Source organism: Emys orbicularis, chromosome 2 (assembly GCF_028017835.1).
Source record: "Emys orbicularis isolate rEmyOrb1 chromosome 2, rEmyOrb1.hap1, whole genome shotgun sequence".
Classification (NCBI taxonomy): Eukaryota; Metazoa; Chordata; order Testudines; family Emydidae; genus Emys; species Emys orbicularis.
In genome coordinates this window covers 293725719-293748239 of record NC_088684.1, presented here as the reverse complement: position 1 = coordinate 293748239, position 22521 = coordinate 293725719, and the positions used below count along the sequence as shown (strand labels likewise).

Here is a 22521-nt window from a genome sequence, read left to right as displayed (position 1 = left end):
TGGGTGGGCCAATATCTGTGCGAGGGGCTGAGAGGAGGGAGCAAAGAACCCCTCTTGAGCTTCACTTAAGGAGGAGTCCACCACGGATCTGCACAGATGAAAGACATGGAATCAGAGAAACGTAGAGCTGGAAGGGACCTCGAGAGGTCTTCTTCTACTCTCAGGGCCAGCGCAACCCATTAGGCGACCTAGGCGGTCGCCTAGGGCGCTACAATTTGTGGGGCGGCGACCGCGGCAGTATTTCGGCGGCGGGATCTTCCGCCGCCTCTGTGGGGGGCAGCATTTCGGGGCGGGACCTTCCGCCACCTAGGGCGGCAGAAAAGCTGGCGGCGCTCCTGTCTACTCTATCTCCCTGCACTGAGGCAGGACCAAGGAAACCTAGACCCATCCCTGAGCCATCCTGCGTCCAACCTGTTCTTAAAAACCTCGAGTGACAGGGATTCCACAACCTCCTAGGTGACCCATTCCAGCACCAAGCATCTTAGCGTCCGCAGTGGACCTCTCCTTCCAACAGGAATCTAGCACATGTGCCAAAGCCTGAAGCTTTGGGCCTGCTGGACCATCCCCAGAGGTTAAGCTGACATGATACAATTCTATCCATCGCATTTCACCTCAACTAATGTCCATAGGATCAGCTTGACAAACGCTTCTCCCGCCCAGCTCATGGGCTTGTAGGCAGCAGTGTTACATGTCCTGGGCTAAATTTCTTTTTCATAGGACATCAGGGTGAATTTGCCTAATTGAGCTTAAATGCTTGCCAGTCAGGGGCGATGGAATCTTCGTAATACTGGGGAGCGAGGGGGGCACGAGGCCCTGTCCCCTCCATGGCCCTACCCCTGCCCCTTTTCTTCCACCCAAGGCCCCCCCGCCGGCCAAGCCGGAAGCTGAAGTCGGGGAGCTGGGAGGGCGAGAGCAGTCCCCAGCCTGTATCCCCGCCCCCCACTCCCCGGCCTCCTGCCCAGGGCAGGCGAAGGGTCCACAGCTCCCCACAGCTGCCTGGGCTCCCTGGGCCACTCATACGTGGGCCGGTCTCCAGCTTCTGGGGGCGGGGCCTTGGGGGGAAGAGGAGGGGCAGGGGGCCGGGCCCATGGCAAAAATGGGAGGGGCCATGGCCCTTTGGCCCCCCCGTTCCGACGCCCCTGTGGCCAGTCCATTCCCTTTCCCCGAGGATCCTGACCTGTAGCAGCCCAGCAGTGTTCAGAGCTTGAGTTTTTCCCAGTAGCAGAAAGGAAGACGAGGCGGAAGTAACACGAGTGAGCTTAAGAAAGGTCTCAGCTCATAGACTTTAAGGTCAGAAGGGGCCATTATGATCATCTAGTCTGACCTCCTGCACAACGCAGGCCACAGAATCTCACCCACCCACTCCTGTAACAAACCCCTGACCTATGTCTGAGCTATTGAAGTCCTCAAATCATGGTTTAAAGACCTCAAGGTGCAGAGAATCCTCCAGCAAGTGACCCGTGCCCCACGCTGCAGAGGAAGGCGAAAAAGCTGGTGAAGCATGCGAGGATTCTACGGCCTGAGGATCTGCATTCACCCGCACATCGCACAGCATGCAAAGCGGGGAGCTGCCGTTCCATCCTATCCAGGGATGGGGACGGGGTAGTGGGAGGATCAGTGAATTAGAGACAAAGCAGCTAAGGGGAGATTTTCAAAGGAACTGATGGGGCACCTGTGTGTTTAAGAGGCTGGTCCGGTGTGCAGGACATTGGCTTAGGACTTGGGAGGTCTGGGTCAAAGCCCTCCCCTGCCACAGACCACTTGTAAGACCTTGGGCATGTCACTTAGCCTCTCTGTGCCTCAGTTTCCCATCTGTACAATGGGGATAATAACACAGCCCTGCCTCACATGGGAACTGTGAGTGCAAGTACATTAAAGCTTGTGAGATGCTGAGATCCTGCAGTAACAGGGGCTGTGTAAGTGCCTTGGATAGACTAGGCTGCTTTGAAAATCCCATCTTAAACAGTATGGGGCAGAGGACACACAGTTGAGCAATTCTGATCCCATCCGGCAGAGGAACACCAGCGCGTCCACCATGCCTGCTCTACAGTCTATTAGACTGTTATCCCAGCCACCTGTGGCTTCCTCGCCGGTCCCTAGATATATTTATTCTTGCTCCATAATTAGAATCCCCATTGATCCATTCTGAGACGCCACGTGCAACTGTCTCGAGATCTTGCAGAGAGACCAAAGAGAGCTAGACACACACACACACACAGAAAGGGAGGGATTTCTAGGGCAGGACACCAAAGTCCACAGCATGGAGGGACGAAGCTATTAAAAAAAATCCCATTGAGTAATACTTAAATACAGGGACACAGATAAATATAACACCAGGGAACAGCTGAGCTGAGATTCCAGCCTTCCAACCCCTCCCCCTCCCATGCTTCAGAATACCAAAGGAGTTAAAAATATGGAGGACTCCTGCCCCTTTAAATCCCACGAGCTGCCCCCATTCATGCTGTGCTATTTCAGCTTCCTCAGGCAGGCCCTGGGCCACATGGCACCTGCCTCAATCAACATCCCATCCAAAATCCAAGAACAAACATTGACAGCCGGGCTGCCAGCCCCTGCCCCCGAAGTCCGGAGGGCTCAGGAAACCGAGCCTGTAAACTTTGCACCCAGGAGGCTGGGTTCCTCCTGCGTGTGCCCGCTGCCAAGCCTGACCCAGCCCAGCCTGCAGCATCCTGGCTACCCGGAATAGCCCCTTCCCTTTGGGCCCTGCCGCCAGAGTGCCTTGGTGCAGAATGGAGCTGTGATTAGAATCCGGGGAGCAGTCTGCACCCGGATCCCCACCCCAGTGCGCATTTTCATGTGAGCAAAAACAAAGATTGTCTTCCTGCCATTCAGCCAGGCTCCTGTGCCAGTGCGTCCCGGAGGCCGGCCCGAGGTGTCGCATGCATGCCCCAGAAGGGCTGTCCCCTGCTGGAGACAGCTCGGAAGCCTTCTGACCTGGGATGAGGTGGGTGAACAAGCACCATTCGAACTGCAGGGGGCAGGAGAGGTGCAGGACCTGGAGAGGCACCAGCAGGCAGGAGATCAGGACGGGGATGCGTCATGGCATCTTTCAGGGGGCCGCCTGGGCTAGTTGCCTGCGTACGTTTGGCCTTGGGTGAATCCCTTTCCCTCTGTGTAGGGCCGGTTGGGAATTTTTCGGCGAACTGTTTTCCCATGGGAAAATAGTGAGTCATCAAAACCAAAACCGTGCATGGGAAAGGGTCGGTGTTGAGGAATTTCCCAACTTGAAAATGTGAGGGGGCGGGGGGGGGGGGAGAAGTTCTGCCATTGTCAAAACATCTCATTTTTGACATCTAAATGGAAAAGCCCCGTTTCCCCGTCTGAAATGACTTTTCGTTTAGAAGTTTGAGCTAACGATAGAAACAAATCGTTAAAAAATAATGGTTGAAATATAAATGAATTGTTTCAAAATGACCAAATGAAACATTTCGCCTGATCCGAACGGAAAAAAAAAATTCCATTTGGTGGCTCCTGATCATTTTTGAGATTTTGACATTTTGTCCTGATTAGGGCTGGGAAAAGCTTTCAAAATCTCAAATATTTTCCCAGGATGGGGAAACCATTTCCTGCCCAGCTCTACCTCTTTGTCTATTCAGACAAGCAGGGAGTGTCTCTCGTTACGTGTTTGTACAGCACCTAGCACAATGGGGTCCTGATCTCAACTGCGGTATCTAGGCGCTACTGCAACATAAATAGTAAAGCTTGCACGGGCTTTTATACACATTGGTTTTGAAGCTCGGCGTGATCCACAGTCTGGCCATACATAATGTATGACACAGAATCTTCCCTTTCAATAGAGCATTTCCATCAGATTCAGGATGATGGAGGATGGTAGGGGAGAATAAACATAAATAAATAAATAGATGTTTATCCCATATGCAAGGAAGGGAGAAAAGCAGAAAGCTCCATGAACCACCAGGGGCCTTAGACATGTAAATCAAATCATAGAATATCAGGTCATCTAGTCCAACCCCCTGCTTGAAGTAGGACCAATGCCAAGACAGATTTTTGCCCCAAATAGCCATCTCAAGGATTGAACTCACCACAGTGAATTTAGCAAGCCAACGCTCAAACCACTGAGCTATCCCTCCCCCTGTGTAGATCTTAAATTCTACAGTGATGGGTGCAATAGAGAACCCTTAGACAGACAGGGCAAGCTAGACCAGATTAGAGAGGATAAAATCCACAGTAAAATCCTTCCTCATAAGATGCTATCAAAACAGCCTTGACGTGAATGCAAAGTAAAGGCATCTCTTTCCAGGTGGTTGGCTAGTCTGCATTTGAAGCATCATTACCCGGGAAACATAATAGTCCTGGGTCAGGTACTGCTCTCAGCTACACCTGTGTAAACCTAAAGTGACTCCAGCAAAACCAGTGGTGTTACAGCAGAATCTGGCCCTGTACGTTTAAAATTCGCTGACCCTGTTCCTAGTGTCACTTTAGATGATGATTTAAACTGGGCAGGAGACGCACAAATCTAATTTGCTTCTCACTGCTTAAGATGGTTGCTTATTTATTTCTTTTCTTCTCTCTGATTAGCATTATTTGTTGTATTTGGTGTCTTAGAGGCCCCAGTCGAGATCAGCGCCCCACTGTGCTAAGCCCCTAATGTATCATAGCAAGACACAGTCCCTGCCCAGAAGAACTTACAGTCTAAATAGACAAGACATAAACATGAAACTCTATTATCCCCCTTTTGCAGAAGGGGAACTAAGGCACAGCACAGTTAAGTGACTCGCCCACACTCACACAGGATGCCTGCGGCAGAGCTGGGAACTGAACGCAGATTTTCTGCATCCCAGTCCCAGTCTTGCCAACCCCAAGCTTTCAAAAATCATGCATCAGGCCCCCAAAATCATGAGATCTCTTCAAAAATTGAGAGTAAAAACAAACAAAAAAAGACTTTGGGCATTTATTTGATATGTCTTTGGGGGTTGATCCCATAGGGTGCACCAAGGTCACATTTTTCAGCTTTTCTCCACTACCACAAAGGCTAGAAACGTACTTTTTTTTTTCAGAATGATAGCTCAGATTCTCAGGGAATCACATGACTCCAGAGGCTGGGGCTTTAAGGCAAACATCAACTATTGGGAAACACCTGGTAAAATCACAAGCGTTGGCAACACCACTGTCCAGTGCCTCACCACAAAACCATCCGTGCCTTCCATTTGGATCGTGAAACTAAATTGCTGACTTTCTCCTGCTATTTGCTTGTCACTTTCACTTCCTGCTTCTCTTGCACTTAGACAACATGCTTCCGGCATGACAATAGAAGATCGAAATAAAGAACCAGACCTGTTCTCATTGCAATCCGATCAAATCTATGGCAACATATGTATGTAGTCACAGTGGGTTTGGTGAGACTTCCTTTTTGATGAGCATGCCTAAATTCTGGTCCCAAAATATTTGAGAATGGCCCCGCTAAAGAGATTAGCAGCCAGTAGGCCAAAATTTTCAAATCAGAGTGCCCCTAAAGTTAGACACCTACATAAAATTAATAGATTATATAGGTGCATTAGTAGATTATATATGTTCATTGACAATGAAGCCAGAAGGAACCATAGTGATCACCTAGTCAGACTTCCTGTACAGCACAGGCCATCAGACTTCCCCTGTTTGAACTGAAGCAGATATTTTCGATCCAATCTTGATTTAGAAATTGGCAGTGGCGGACAATCCCCACGACCCTGAGCAACGTGTCCCAGTGGTGAATGACCTTCACTGTTCAAGACAAGCGGCTTTATTTTCAGAAGTGCTGCGGTTTGGGCTATAAGGATTCTTACTAAAGTCTGCAAAGGAGCCACTGGTTTTGAGTGGCCTCCATTCTGACTGCCCAATTTGAGACCCCTGAGGCCCCCCCCAAAAAGCCTGCTGGACTGCTCTGTGCCTCAGTTCCCCATCTGTAAAACAGAGGGCAGGGTGGGGGGATTCTGGAATGGTTCTGCCCCAGCAAAGACCTACAGCTAGAGAGGCAATCGTTACACGAATGCAACCAGCTCGACCAGCCGTAAGCCAGTGCAGTCACTGGAGATACATGGCCTTCTCCTTGTCTCTTGGCCTCTCAGAGGAGGTACATGGGCGTTGAGTTTAACGGCAGACTAAGAGCCAGTCACACACAGGGCATTTCCTGTGGGTAGCACTGACCCAAACGCAGAATCACATTCCATCACGAACGTGCTGCTGCTGCCACAGCTCCATATTGGCCCATGCCAGGATCAAATTGGGCACCTCCAGAGCTCAAAGCATTCCAGGCTGAGCTCAGTTTGTGACAAACTCTCATCCTCTGTGGAGCGGGCACAGGCGGGGAAGCTCAACACACGAAGCCGTTAGTTACACTGAGACACCCATATACACATAATAGTACCCAGCTCTTTTCATCAGCAGATTGCAACATGCTTTTACAACCAAGGTCAGTATCACAATCTTCTTTTTACAACAGGGAAACTGAGGCCAAGAGCAGGTCCAAGGTTACCCACCAGGTCAGAGCTAGGCATAGAACCCAAGTTTCCTGAAATCCCAACTTAGTGCACTGTCTGCTAGGCCACACTGCCTCCTGCTGCAGTAGCTACATTCTTCCGATCATAGATGACCCTCCTTTTCCTGCACCTGCATCTAGATCAGGGATGGGCAAACTATAGCCCGGGGGCCACATCCGGCCCTCCAGACATTTTAATCCAGCCCTCAAGCTCCCGCCAGAGAGCCAGGTCCGGGGCTTGCCCTGCTCTGTGAGGCTCCCGGAAGCAGCATCGTGTCCCTCCTCTGGTTCCTATGCATAGGAGCAGCCAGGGGGCTCCGCACGCTGCCCCTGCCCCAACTGCCGCCCTCGCAGCTCCCATTGGCAGGGAACCATGGCCAATGGGAGCTGCAGGGGTGGTGCCTGTGGGCTGGGCAGCGCGCAGAGCCGCCTGGCTGCGCCTCCGCGTAGGAGCCGGAGGGGGGCATGCCGCTGCTTCTGGGAGCTGCTTGAGGTAAGCACCCCCCAGAGCCTGCACCCCTGACCCCCTCCCATGTCCCAACCCCCTGCCCCAGCCCTGATCCCCCTCCCGCCCTCCGAACCCCTTGGTCCCAGCCCGGAGTACCCTCCTGCACCCCCAACCCCTCATCCCCAGCCCCACCCCAGAGCCTGCACCCCCAGCTGGAGCTCTCACCCCCCTGAACTCCAACCCCCAATTTTGTGAGCATTCATGGCCCACCATACAATTTCCATACCCAGACGTGGCCCCTGGGCCAAAAAGTTTGCCCACCCCTGACCTAGATTCTGCTCTTCAGCACTCGCTACTTTGCACCTACAGTTGTGCCTCAGGGCTTCAAAGGAAAGATGGGGGCCATGGATCAGCATTCACGTCACACTCCCCATCAGTACCCAGGCCACGCCAGGGAAGCTAATGATCCAACCAGGGAACCAAATTTGGAGTTGAATCCTAGTCAGCTGACACCTGAGGCACGTTGCGCATACGCTAAGAAGAAGAAAGGAAAGACTCCAAATCCCTCACCTTGTCTATACCGCAGAACTGCACCAACCACAGCCAGTTAGTGACCACTATCTACTGCCAGAGCTGCCCCAGTGCAATCCCGGAGGAGCGATGGGATAAACTGGGATAAGCCATGATTCGCACCCAGAGATCTTAACCCAGTTCCCATCAGCCAAAAGCTTCTGTGACGCGAGACCATAGCCAGTGGTGGACATCCACTGAGTATCCTTAAGAAGCTATCCGGAGATCCAGCCGGGAGTCGGCTCCTGGCAGATGTAAGCCGCCTGGTTGCAAATAGCAGCATCACCCGCCTACACAAGGGATGCACACCAAGGGCAACTGCATTGAAAGGCACATGGCCTGGACGCAAGTGGAGGTTTGCAGAACCGGGAGGTGGAGTGGTGCTAAGATCTTTGCAGGAGTCCAGCTCTAGTCCTGCGGACCTCAGGAGCTTAGCTGCAGTTAAGGCCACCTCAGGGGACAATATGGGCCGACAGTTAACCAGGCGAGTGTAGGGACTAACGTTTGCACTTCACTCCCCTGGCAAAAAACATCCTTAGCCCCCTGCTCAAGCGCAGACCCTCCTGTACTCAGGATGAATGCAAAGCCAAGGATGACAGGGGGAGGGATCGCTCAGTGGTTTGAGCATTGGCCTGCTAAACCCAGAGTTGTGAGTTCAATCCTTGAGGGGGCCACTTAGGGATCTGGGGTAAAAATCTGTCTGGGGGTTAGACTAGATGACCTCCAGAGGTCCCTTCCAACCCTGATATTCTATGACTCAGAGTTAGGACCAGAAAAATCAGGATGGGGGGGTAATAGGAGCCTATATTAAAAAAATCAGGACTGTCCCTATAAACTCAGGACATCTGGTCACTCTACACAAGGTAGTGTGGGAGGGAACAGGCCTGGGCAACTCATATGGCTCCTAACACCTTGCAATCAAGATGACAACTGCTGGTATTTTTTCCCCTGTCAATGGTTTTCACCTCTTGGCTTCACGTCACCTCCTTTTAGCCAAAAAGTTGCCTGCAGGGAAGGATCGAGGAATCGTTTCGGTGTTAGCAACATGCAGAAAGGCCCAGCAGGAAGAGGGTTAGGCGGAGGAGGGCTAGATAGTGATTCTGTCCAGAGCCTGTAAAATAAAAAGGTTTTCCTTGCCCCCAGAGGAGGCCATGGGGTAATTATGATAATGTTTTCTGGTATTTCCATTTCATTGGCCGATCTCCCAGCCACTAAAGTAAACCCCAAGTCTCAGCGGAGAGGTCATATTCATCCTTGTTTATGGGACTCATTTTCAGAAATAACACTATCCTTTTTGTGAAACTGCCCTGGCAGCGGGTCAGAAAAGGAGCCAAAAGCAAATAGATTCCTGGTTACGGTTGAAACGTTGCGACGGCTTACTGTACCGATACAAGGGGCTGTGGGGGACGTGCTGTCCGGGCCACGACTAATTGTTTTCCTGGAGCAGAGGGGGAAATTAAACAATTTGTGCTGGTAATTACAAAAAAGAAACAAACCCAGAGGTGGATCCGATCAGAGTGAGAATGCGGCAGGCTAGCCAATGAGGGGTGCATCCAGGGTGCAGTAATGTCACCACGGGTCAGGTTCTAAGCGCCTGATCAAAAGCTCACTGAGGGCAACGGCAGCTTTTCCACTGACTTCAGATCAGGTGCTATCCCCTCGCCGGGTCCAAATGCCGCCGCCTTGTGCGTTGAATGCAGGTCCGGGCCAGTTTCTGCGGCCCGGAGACCGGGCTGGCTCCGACGAAGCCAGAGGTCGGGAGCTATCTGGTGTGGAGGAGCCTGAGAAGGTCCATCGCTGGGATGGCAGGGCGTGGCGGGAGAGGCCATCAACAAGCCAAGCCCGGTGAGGTTCTATCTCAGCCCTTTGGAGCAGCTGGGCGGAGGCCGCAACGGAGAAGGAGAATCGGCACATCAGCTCACGGCTGGTGTCTCTTGCTGGAGCAGATGCTGCCCGGAGCTCTACAACAGCAGAGATCATCGGCCGTGTCTCAGGATCTCCTACATCGCCGAGGGCTAAGGGGTTCACTGTTCCCAAGCTCCTTTGTGTTTGCGTTTAGATCTGGGGCCAGCAGCATCAGCTGATGTAAACCAGCATAACTTCCGTGGTGCTAACTGACCAGGGCAGATTGACACCAGCTGAGGATCTGGGCCGTGCTTGGTAAAGAGGGAATTGGGTGAAGCACGCGGCATGTGGACCAGGGCTGATTATACCGTCCCTGCATGTCTGCGTCTCCCACTGAAGCCGATGGAAGCGCTCTCCTGGTGCCCTTGTGCACTGGACTTGTTGTTCGTTGTCTCATGCCCTGTCCACTTTTGCAGGCACGTGTCTGTCCCGTGCAACCTATTCTCTGCATCCCTCAGGATTAAACACGACCGTATTCTCCAGTGATACAAAGCAACTTATGTACCACACCGGGGCGGGGGGACTGAAGGAGGGTGGCTTTGTGTTAAAGGCAGCGGATGACATCTTGGGAACGGGTTCAAAGCCTAGCTCTGTCGCAGCTGATTGGCTGGGTCAACTCCATCAACCAATTCCATCATTGGCTGCAGGTGAGAGGTACCCTTTCCCAGCCCCAGCCCATCCAATCAGTAAAGACGTGCAGTGACTTCAAGTGTTGTTATACTCTTAACAAATGATTGTAGAAATGAACTTGTATTCACTCAGCAGCAGAACTAGCCAGGAATCCGACCCCCGGCCATGAAAAATGTTAGATTCTTTTTGTGAGGGAGGTGGGGTGTGTGTGTGAAGAATTTTGGGTTCAGGGGAAAATGTTTTCAACAAAACATTTAGCAAAAATGGACATTTCCTGCAGAAGTTTCCCCCAAAATTGAGATGGATATTTTTTTACCACCTCTAACTCAGCAGGTCTGCTTCCGGTGGGTACGCAATCATAACTGCTGACATGAGTCACCAAGAGGGGTTTGTACTTGTGTGAGCCCTGCGGAGCTAAGGGAGAGGGAACCCACCAAGTAGCGCTTCAAAGTCCCAACCAAGATCGGGGTCCCATTGGCCTAGACACGATCCACACTCATACACCTGGTCTACACTACCCGCCTGAATCGGCGGGTAGAAATCGACCTCTCGGGGATCGATTTATCGCGTCCCGTCAGGACGCGACAATCGATCCCCGAATCGACGCTCTTACTCCACCAGCGAAGGTGGGAGTAAGAGCCGTCGACGGGAAGCCGCGGAGGTCGATTTTGCCGCCGTCCTCACAGCGGGGTAAGTCGGCTGCGATAAGTCGAATTCAGCTACGCTATTCGCGAATTCAGCTATTCGCGTAGCTGAATTTGCGTATCTTAAATCGACCCCCCCCTGTAGTGTAGATGTAGCCATAGTGGAAGACAGAGGCTATGTCTGCACCACAGCTTATGTCGGCATCACTTGTGTTGCTCAGGCAGGTAAATAAACCATACGGGTGTGAATAACCCACTCGTCTGTGTAACATAAGTCACATCGACATAAGCACCAATGTGGACGGCGCTTTGTCGGAGAAGAGAAGAGAAGAGAAGAGAACGTCTCCTGCTGACATAGCTACCGCTGCTCCGGAGGTGGTTTTATTATGCCAACGGGAGAGATCTCTCCCGTCTGCATAGGGCGTCTTCACCAGACACATTGCAATGGCGCCGCTGCAGTGCTGTATGTGTAGACAAGCCCTGATTCCCTGCACCAAAGATCTTACACTTACATAGAAAAGAGAGCGGCAGTGAAACGTCTTGGCCGAGGTCCCCCCAGCAGATCAGCAGTAGAGTCAGAACTAGAACCCACATCTCCTGACTCATAGCCCAGTGCTCTAGTTACTAGACCAGGCCTCTTTTCTTGCTGCCAGTCACAGATGGTATACTAAGCTCCAAAACAAGCCCACTGATGTTTGGAAACAATGGGGGAGCACCGAGGACAAATTTACCCTTGGCAACCTTTATTACTAGGGACGCCACACCTGAAGGAAAGAACCCAGCTTGACTCTCAGCTCCCAGGTCAAGGCTGCAGGGTAGGAGGTTCTTAAAACATAATCCTCTTTTTGCTTGTAAACTGAACTAACTGGACATGTAGAAAAAAAATAAACATGGTGCCATCCATAGATTCAGACTCAGAGCCCAGAAGGGACCACTGTGGTAATAGAGTCTGAGCTCCATCACACAGGCCATAGGACCTCCCTGTGTTAATTCCTGCTTCAAGTGCAAGAGCAGATCTGTTAGGAAAATACTCCATCATGATTTAACACTGTCCAGTGATGGAGAATCCTCTACAGTACAACCCTCGATAGGACATGCATATCCGAGTGCAAATTGCTAGACTGGATCAGACCAGTGGCTCATCCTGTTTCGGAGAGGGGCCAGTACCCAATGCTTCAGGAGATGCAAATAATAATAAATCTGGGGTCCTTTTTATTTGCCCGGTGGCTTTTGAACCTTTAGAGTTTTTGTCACTTTTCTTCTGCACGAGTGGGGCTAAAAAGTTACTTTTGTTTTTAAATGCAAGCTGAAAATCTCGCTTAATCACCTGACTCCAGAAGCTAGGGCTTCACGCAAAATAGATCCCAAGATGTGCAGTAAAATCACAGGAGCTGTCAACACTGGGTTGGAAATTTTAGCTACTGCACGGGGTGGTACCTTCCACCCCCACCACTCTCTCTTTCTTTCTCCACCCAAGTCTCCGCAAGAAAAGCCAAGCAAAATAACAAACCCGGTGGCATTTGTTGCGAACACAAACCGATCGGCGGCAGGTGGGGTGGGATCAGCTAGTCCACCTTGTGTGATTGTGTTTTCAATGCACGGGCATTATTTCCATCATGAAGAACGCGGTTTGAGATCGATTTCCTGTCAGGTTCATGCTGGAAAGAGTTTAAAATAAATAAAGCCGGCGTGCCAGTTGGCCCTGCTGGAGCTGCAGTTGCTAAGCAGCCACCCCGCTTCCAGGAGCGAAGGGCAAGGGGGTCTGGGAGCTGAGCGATGGCCCACGCGCGGTTCCGGACCAGGGAGGAGTGGGGGACAAAGGCAAGAGAGCAACGGGGAAAAAATCCTGGCCCCAGACTCTGTCCTTGTCAATGGGAGAGGTCAAGGGGCCGGAGAAGACCCCGTGGCACAGTTGGATTGTCCACACCGAGTGCATCAGCATGGAAATGATTCCTGACAATTACTCCCTGCGCTTCCATGGCAGGCTTTTGGGGCCACGGATGCTCTTTTTGATCTGGGTTTGTGCCCACGGGGGTCCTGCGCTGGGATCGGGGCTCCAGGGTGCTGTGGAAATACAAACCAATAACAGGAATGATCTCCCCATGGCTGAGAGGCAGTTCTGCCCCTTCCAGCACTGTGTGGGGGCCGGAAGGGGGGCGAGGCAGGGCCGGTGCTACCATTTAGGCAAACTAGGCGGTTGCCTAGGGCGCCAAGATTTGGGGGCGGCAAAAAGCGGTGCCCCCAATTTTTTTTTACAGCGTCCCTACGCCCCCTCCCCGAGCGCGCGGTCGCCGCTCCACTTCTCCCACCTCCCAGGCTTGCAGCGCCAATCAGCTGTTTGGCGCTGCCAGCCTGGGAGGGGAAGAGAATTAGAGCGGGGGCGGCGTGCTCAGGGAGGAGGCGGAGCAGAGGTGAGCTGGGGTGGGGAGCTGCCGCACGGCTCCCCGGGCGGGGGGAGCTGCCGCGGGAGGGGCACCTCAGGGCGGGGGGGGAGGCTACCGTGGGGGGGGGGGGCGCCTCAGGGCGGATGGGGGGGCGGGGAGCTGCCGCAGGGCTGGGGCGCACGGTGGAAGTTTCGCCTAGGGCGCGAAACTTCCTTGCACCGGCCCTGGGGCTAGGGCAGGACATATGACCCATGACACTCTGTCCTTGCACGTGCATATTTTTCTCCCCTCTATGCCACTGGTGGACGGGCTGGGAGGGGAGTCATTACAAGAAGAAGAGGGGGAGAATGTCATTTAAAAACTAGGGATTAAAGGATGGGATAGGACAGGGAGAAGAAGAAACGGGGGGGGACGAAGGAGGAGGGGAAAGACTTGGGGTACACCTATACTACCTGCCGGATCGGGGATTGATTTATCGCGTCTCGTCTAGATGCGATAAATCGATCCCCGAATCGACACCTGTACTCCACCTCGGCAGGAGGAGTAAGCGGAGTCGACGGGGGAGCTTCAGCGGTCGACTCGCCACCGTGAGGACAGCCAGGTAAGTCGAATTAAGATACTTCGACTTCAGCTACACAAATAGCATAGCTGAAGTTGCGTATCTTAGTTCGAACCCCCACGCTAGTGTAGCCTAGGCCTAGGAAAGGAAAGGAAAGGAAAGGAAAGGAAGGGTGAGGCGGTTGGTGGAAAGGAAGAGGGGAATGCTTTGGGGTGCGCAGTGACAGTGCACTCACCTCCCAACCCTGCTCACCCGCCCCCCCCAGCTGAAAAGCATATGGGAATTTGATGGTTTCATCCCACTCTCTAGACCACATCCTCAATCCCTCACCTGATCCGGCACAGCCGGCTGCCTCTGCTCCAGCAAGAGGACTCAGGGGGTTGCACTCTGGCACAGGGGCTGCAGGAGGCAGAACATACAAGGTAGCTCCTTGGAGACATCACAGCCGAGGCAGCAAATCCTGCCCTGACTTGGTACCACACGACATTTTGATTTAAAAAACTGGACTGATCAAAACATGGCACATGACAAAAGGATTAAAAACTGGCTAACCGATAGGTCTCAAAATGGGGAAACAACATGGAGCGGGTGTGTTTCCAGTGGGGTCCCACAGGGATCCGTTCTTGGCCCTAGGCCATTTAATATATTTAATCACTGACCTGGATGAAAACATAAAATCATCACTGATAAAGCTTGCAGATAGCACCAACATTGGGGGAGTGGAAGAGTGCAGATAATGAAGAGTGCAGGGTATTGGTTCTGAGAGATCTGGATCGCTTGGTAAACTTGGCACAAGCCAACAATAAGCGTGTTAATACGGCTAAATGTAAATGTATAGATCTGGGAACTAAGAATGCAGGCCATCTTTACAAGCTGAGGGACTCTACCCTGGGAAGCAGTGTCTCTAAAAATGATGCGGGGGTCGTGGTGGATAATCAGCTGAACATGAGCTCCCAGTGTGACTTTGTGGCTAAAAGAGCATAATCAGGGGAATCTTGAGTGTGAGTAGAGAGGTTATTTTACCTCCGTATATGGCACTGGTGTGACCGCTGCTGTAACCTGTGTCCAGTTCTGGTGCCCGCAATTCAAGAAGGAGGTTGATAAATTGGAGAAGGTTCAGAGAAGAGCCACAAGAATGATAAAGGATTAGAAAACCCGCCTTACAGCGATAGACTCAAATAGCTCAATCTATTTAGCTCAAGAAAAAGAAGGCTAAGGGTTATCATGATTGCAGCCTGTAAGTATCTACATGGGGAACAAATATTTAATAATGGAGTCATCAGTCTCGCAGAGAAAGATATACCACAATCCAATGGCTTGAAGTTGAAGCTAGACAAATTCAGACTGGAAATAAGGCTTAAATGTTTTACGGTGATGGTAATTAGCCACTGGTACAATTTACCAAGGGTCATTGACAGTTTTCAAGTCAAGACTGGATGTTTTTCTAACAGATCTGTTCTGGGAATTATTTTGGGGCAGGTCTCTGGCCTGTGTTATATGGAAGGTCAGACGAGATGAACACAATGGTCCCTTCTGGCCTTGGAATCTATGAATCTCTGCCCTGCCTGGGGTTTTGTTGTGTGGTAAAAAGGATCTGCTGGGTTTTATTTGCCAGATTCTGCTCCACCTCCCACACAACTGTTGACATCGGCTCAGGCCTGGTCTCCTTGGAGAGCTGATGCAGTAACAAGAGAGCAGTTCCGTGCAGGCAGGAGGACGCTCGGTAAGCTCCTCACTCTCAGGCACCTGGATACGATCCGCATGGATGCAACCCAATTGATCAGTCTTCTTGCCACGCTAGTGCCTTCGAAGCTTGGTGACGCTGAGCTTTGTGATAGGCAAACATTGTTTATCAAAGCACGTAAACATTTTACAGCCTTCATTGCGCATTGCTTGGCCATGGACTCAGGACAAGTTGCGTCGGAACATCTGCTCAACCTGCCTAGGAATGATGCACTCAGAGAGAAATTGCCTGCGTTTTGATTACATCCCAGGAGTGACTTAGGGGGTGCTAAGCTATGCAATGAGTAGTTTGCAGCTGACAAAAACTCAACACAGCTTCTCACTGGCCCTACCAAAGCAGACAGGTTTTCTCTGCATTTACACAATAGATTTGTTGCATAGAAACCATGCAGTCACAACGTTGGGTATCAGCTTTAGTAACATTCAGGACTCATGTATAACCCACTGGCAAAGGGCATGACACATCTTGCCATTGTGGCGGACTGGCTAGAGGATAACAGCCTACTACTGCCACCTGTGGAGGGAGAAATGTCTTTAGCTCAAGCACTATACGTCTGCACCGTGTGTCCGAAAGGTCCAAGCCTGGAGAGTGAAATCCTCAGGCTAAAGTAATTCCGGTTTAGATCACGATGCAGTTAGTAACATCTGTTTGAACAGCCGGGATGTTTCCAAAAGCACTTAACTCCTGACATTGACAAGAGTAGGAAACGTGACCGAGACCGCTGAACGACCTTTAGTTGTTGAGATTCCCTTGTTGGTTTCTGAAGTCTGACTGTTTTCCACTGGCTGATCCATCAGGAGCACCATAAAAGGAGGTGAAGGTTGGTCTGACACTGCAGATTTGTATTTGTCTTGGCTGTTTCTCTCTTATCTTCGAAAGCCGAGATGAGTGAGTACCCCGAAAGGCTCTGTGTTGGGCCCCATTTCCTAGAACACACGCTCCGTGCTTAGTTACGATATTCTTTTCCTTTTAAAGCAGATGTTCCTCAGCTTTATTGGCCTCATAAACTCCTGTCTCCGGAGACCGGTTTGCAGCTATCCGGGTTACGAGGGAATGGATTCTATTTATTTTATTTTGACTTTTTATTGCTCTTTTGCGGGAACCAAACCCGAGGTGGAGCTTACCGGGCTCCGGAGAGGAGTCACAGGAGGGAACACGCAGCTCCCTCCCCTTCCAAACACCGGGAAGATGACGTGAACACTTTGAAACTCCAGTACGCAAAGCTGGACTTTTCAGGCCTCATTTTGACTTGTCGCTCCCAATAGGTTTGCAATCTTTGAAGAAATGTCTGATTCCACTTACGCTTGGGGGGGGGGGGATGTTATCAAAGAGGAGGATACGAGCACATTCCCCAATGGATTTTAATGACTCAATCACCCTCTCTCTGAAAATGAGTCCTCCTCCGATGTTTCTTCCCCACTGCTGCAATGCTTTAGGCACTGGCTCACTGCCCCCCTTGCCTAGATCCCCCTCTCGGCACCAGGCAACTCTTTCAGTTATAGTTCAGTCTTTCTGTCCAAACACCTGGAGGTGCTGTCATGTGAAGCCTGGTCTACACTAACCCCCAAATTCGAACTAAGGTACGCAACTTCAGCTATGTGAATAACGTAGCTGAAGTCGACATACCTTAGTTCGAACTTACCGCGGTTCAGACGCGGTCCACACGCGGCAGGCAGGCTCCCCGTCGACTCCGCGGTACTCCTCTCGCCGAGCTGGAGTACCGCAGTCGACGGCGAGCGCTTCCGGGATCGATTTATCGCGTCCAGACCAGACACGATAAATCGAACCCGGAACTTCAATTGCCAGCCGTCGAACTACCGCGGTAGTGTAGACCTGGCCTGAGACAGCTGACTGTGTTCCGCTTTGTAAACTGAGCCATCTATACAAACACAGCCTGCATTTGCATGAGCCCCAGGTGTCCTCCTGCCACGGGAGGAGCAAGAGAAAGCAGTGCTATGCTAAATCAATGGACTAGATCCTTGGAAAGAGAAGCAACATTTCCCCATGTCTGCAGTTAAGGGGCCGGAGTGGGGGATTTAAAGCGCAATATGCCCTGTGGGTGTCCTGTTGAAATGACAAGTGGAACAGCCTTTAGTTGGCTACTGGGACTGGCCAGGAGAGAAACGCGTCTATTTCACAGCTCACCACTGCTGCAGGCTAGAAACCATGTCAATTTCATATTAAAGATTCTGGACAGGGTGTCTAATTGAAAGCCATTAAAGAAAACGGTTATAAAAATGCTTCTTCTTAAAGTCATGGTTTCTGAGGAGTACTAACATGAGGCCAGAGTCTGATCGCTTTAATCTCGCTAAGGTGACCCAACACCATAGTGCATTACTATCCCCATTTTACAGATCGAGAACCGAGGCACAGAGAAGCTCAGTGACTCACCCACTGTCATGCAGAAAGTCTGTGGCACAGGATGGTGTTGAACCCAACCTCTAAGAGCACAGACTTGCGTCCTAACCATTTGACATCCTGCCTCTCTTCCCTACAGACACCCGTCTTTCCCGTTACCTCCTTCTCAAGGTTCACCTGGCCCGCTTATCAAGTCTTCGATCCAGTGTTGGAGTTTATTCTCTGATTGCGGTGAGGTTACCAGGAGTGCTTGCTCAGAAGCTGCGCCCTGAGCCAATGCAAAAGTCTTGTCACACCCCCCATATAAAGATGATCATCCCCTCATTACCTCTGAGAAGTTCTCCCACAGTCCTGTCCCCAAATCTAGCATTTCACAGGCCACTTTGGTCTCCAGTTTCCTTAGCTATCTCCACACCTGGCCAAGGGATTGACTTTTGATTGATGCATCTATTGTTCTGGGCCATAGGAGTGAGATTTTATCCTCTCGCCGGGGGGGGTCTCTATCTCAGCTGATCACAGAGGTACGTGGATTTATCAATTTTCCCGTACCATGAACTATCCATGACTGACAGGCCCCAGACCCTCCATGACAGTGGTCTGACGGGGGCAGGGTAACGCGTTGCACAATCTCTAGTACGATGTGGGGGGGGGGGGGCTTGATCCCTGACTCAGATCTTTAGGTGCTATCATAATAATAACAGACGCCTTTGTCTGCAGCACCAGCAGAGAAGCCAAAGACTGAATAGGTCTTGGGGACTGAACTCCCATCTCATCCTTAGGGGTGCACCTCAGGTCAGGATTGTGATCTAGCAGGTAGCAGGTAGTCTAGCCTTGTGGCTATAGCCCTGGCTATCTACTCAGGAGACCTGCGTTCAAGTCTGAGCTTGGCTGCTGGATGAGCCTGGGCAATCCACGTCCATCTATAACGCCCAGAGAACGGTACTGACCTTGTTTGTAAAGTGCTTTGTGATCAAAAGGTGAGACGTGCTAGGTATTACTAAGTATCAGGGGGTAGCCGTGTTAGTCTGTATCCACAAAAACAACGAGGAGTCTGGTGGCACCTTAAAGACTAACAGATTTATTTGGGCATAAGCTTTCGTGGGTAAAAACCCTCACTTCTTCAGAGGCATGGAGTGAAAGTTACAGATACTGGCATGAATATATATTGGCATATGAACAGAAGGCAGTTACCTTACAAGTGGAGAACCAATGTTGAAGGCCAATTCAGTCAGGGTGGATGTGCTCCACTCCCAATCATTGATGAAAACAACAAGGAGTCTGGTGGCACCTTAAAGACTAACAGATTTATTCTATCTGTTAGTCTTTAAGGTGCCACCAGACTCCTTGCTGTTTTTGTGGATACAGACTAACACGGCTACCCCCTGATACTTGAATCATTGATGAGGAGGTGTCAATACCAAAAGAGGGGAAATTGCTTTTGTAGTGAGCCAGCCACTCCCAGTCCCATTTACCCACGAAAGCTTATGCCCAAATAAACCCGGACTCCTCGTTGTTTTTAGGTATTACTATTATTAATAGAGCATCATGGTCATAGCTTGCAGAGATGCTGCATATGTTCTCAGGGTAACAGGTCCATCTACCAGGGCTGCCGCCTTTCACTTGCAATTGGCTGACTTTAAAAAGAAACAAAGCAAAACAACGAAACCTGCTGGAGCCCAAAGACATTTTCAGAGATCAAGGCCAGTAGGGCCCACGGTGGTCATCTACTTTGAGCTCCTATGTAACGCAGGCCAGAGAACTGCCCCAAATAATTCCTGTGAACTAGAGCATGTCTTTGGGGGGAAAACGCCAATCTTGATTTTAAAATGGCCACTGATGGACAATCCACCACGTCCCTTGGTATATTGGTCTAATGGTCGCATAACCTCACTGTTAAAAACATATGACTTATTTCCAGTCTGAATTTGTCTAGCCTCAGCTTCCAGCCACTGGACCTCGTTAGATCGTTGCCTGCTCGACTGAAGATACCCATATCAAATTTCTGTCCCCCAGGAAGTTTTCACTTTGGCCCCCCATTATTTCATCTTTCAGTTACCTGCACAAGGCGGCAATGGGTTTAAGATCAGGGGTGTGCGCAGGAATAAAAACGTGACCCCGTTTGGAGGGGCACATTCTGTGCCCCCGCCCCGGCCCTGGGGCAGGCGGAGCTTGCTCCCCTCCCCCAATGACCCCAGGGCCAGAGCAACTGTCAGCTCCCACCACAGCCCCGGGGGCCGGAGGAGTTCTGTGCCCCCATTGATGACTGGGGGAGCTGTGCCCTTACTTGCCCCCCTGGTTTGAGATGGAAGGCCTCTGGCTCCCCTTCCTTATTTCCTCACCGTGACATCGGGGTAGCAAAGTGCCGATATTCTTCCCGTCGTGCAGTGACTCACCACAAGAAGTGGGCTTTTCTTTCTTTCTTTTTTTTAATTTGTTTTCCTTGGAGGCAGGCGGCCAAGCGGATTGAATTTCAGCAACACCATGTTCTGAAACACTCTTCGCAGGCAAACATGCAAAGCTCTCTCTCAGGTGCTGGCACGGCCCCGCTGAGAAGAATGCCAGGCTCTATCCAGCCGAGCGGCTGGTCCAGAGGGGGCTTGGGGAGGGACGTGCACAAACTCCGGGCAGCAGCTGGACGCACGGCCCCAGTGCCGTTAGACAGCACACACCTTATCTGGGTGGGAATCTGTGCCAGCATCGCCAACAAAAACCACTCAGAGGCTTAGCGGGGCTCAGAAAACTCAGACATCAGCGGCTGCATCATCTCTGGCTGGGAGCTTGTCCCCACTGCTTTGATGAGGAGGGCTGGGGCCAGATACTTAGCAGGTGTCACTCCATTAACTTCAATAGGGCTAGGCTGGTTTGGAATGATTAAAGAGGGGTGAAATGCAAGCGCTCGCACTCTGGTGTAGGGAATTACGCGCCGCTTCCTGAAATTTCCCTGTGGCTTCAAATGGAACCGGCCTTGTTCTATATTTCCTGTCTCAAACCGTGGCAGGGTGTTGTACGGTCAGGGCCGGTGCAAGGAAGTTTCGCGCCCTAGGTGAAACTTCCACCTTGCGCCCCCACCCCCCTCCGAGGCGCCCTCCCCCCCCCGCGGCAGCTCCCCACCCCAGCTCACCTCTGCTCCGCCTCCTCCCCGAGCACGCCGCCCCCGCTCTAATTCTTCTCCAAACAGCTGATTGGCGCTGCAAGCCTGGGAGGCGGGAGAAGTGGAGCGGCGACCATGTGCTCGGGAAAGAACGCTGTAAAAAAAAATTGGGGGCACTGCTTTTTGGCGCCCCCAAATTTTGGCACCCTAAGCAACCGCCTAGTTCGCCTTAATGGTAGCACCGGCCCTGTGTACGGTGCCGTTATAACGGTGGCTGTCACCCCAGAGATGACCGCATTTCAGTGTCATGTGAAGTACAGCAGCAAGCCATATGTATGTGTAGCAGGGCATGTGCATGGTGCTGTGTACATTCATAGAGGAGTCCTGGGGAAAAATGATGGCTAGGAAGGACTTCTGCACTTTTCAGCAGTGACTGTCACTCTCTGCTCTGCTTTTTGCACCACTCTTGGGACACCTGCCCTTGTTTTTTCCTTGATTTCCCCCCTGCTCCGATACCAGCACCGTGCGTTGCAGCTATCGGTTGCAACCACCAGGAGGCAGATTTTCACACAGACCATTAACACCAATACAGGCAGTGAATCTGAAGACATGCCCCCGTATTATCTCTGTACACATGGCTGAAATTAACCAGTTTCCCAGGTGCGTGCTACCTGTCTGGCTATACCTCTCCCATAGGCAGAACACTGTTTGCTAACTCAAGCGGCTTTCTTCACCCATGCGGGCAAAACATACATTTCTCACCTCTGGCTCAAATAAATAAGAACATAAGAACATAAGAAAGGCCGTACTGGGTCAGACCAAAGGTCCATCTAGCCCAGTATCTGTCTACCGACAGTGGCCAATGCCAGGTGCCCCAGAGGGAGTGAACCTAACAGGCAATGATCAAGTGATCTCTCTCCTGCCATCCATCTCCATCCTCTGACGAACAGAGGCTAGGGACACCATTCTTACCCATCCTGGCTAATAGCCATTTATGGACTTAGCCACCATGAATTTATCCAGTCCCCTTTTAAACATTGTTATAGTCCTAGCCTTCACAACCTCCTCAGGTAAGGAGTTCCACAAGTTGACTGTGCGCTGCGTGAAGAAGAACTTCCTTTTATTTGTTTTAAACCTGCTGCCTATTAATTTCTTTTGGTGACCCCTAGTTCTTGTATTATGGGAATAAGTAAATAACTTTTCCTTATCCACTTTCTCAACATCACTCATGATTTTATATACCTCTATCATGTCCCCCCTTAGTCTTCTCTTTTCCAAACTGAAGTGCCCCAGATACTACATACAAAATAGATATGACGGGCTAGATTCATCCCTGGTGTAACTCTACTGAAGCCAATGGAGTTACATCAGGAATAAATTTAGCTCAATATGTATCAAATTGGCTGGGCTAAATGTCACAGGCAATTTCCTGTAAGAATTAAGACTTCATGGTTGTGATCTTGTTGCACACCCTGTTGGAAATTGATTCTAGCAGCAGAGCTAGCACTCTGATCCTAGCCTCCAAAGGCACAGAACCCTACCACCCAAATGACAGAAGAATCTCTCCTGGCAGTATAGGGTGTACGACACACAGTTGAGCAGTTCTGATTCCCTCCAGTGGAAGGCAGTCCTACACAGACACTCGCCAGCATGTCAGCATTGTGTGAAATGCAAGTCCATAGATTAGCTACTTTA

At 51.1% G+C, this 22521-nt stretch overlaps 1 protein-coding gene across 1 annotated transcript in view; it reads right to left on the bottom strand.

The window, feature by feature from the left end:
* The window catches only part of PTH1R (parathyroid hormone 1 receptor), a 173417-nt gene that overhangs the window by 78520 nt on the left and 72376 nt on the right, over window positions 1-22521 (bottom strand). The gene's annotated exons all lie outside the window — the stretch shown is intronic.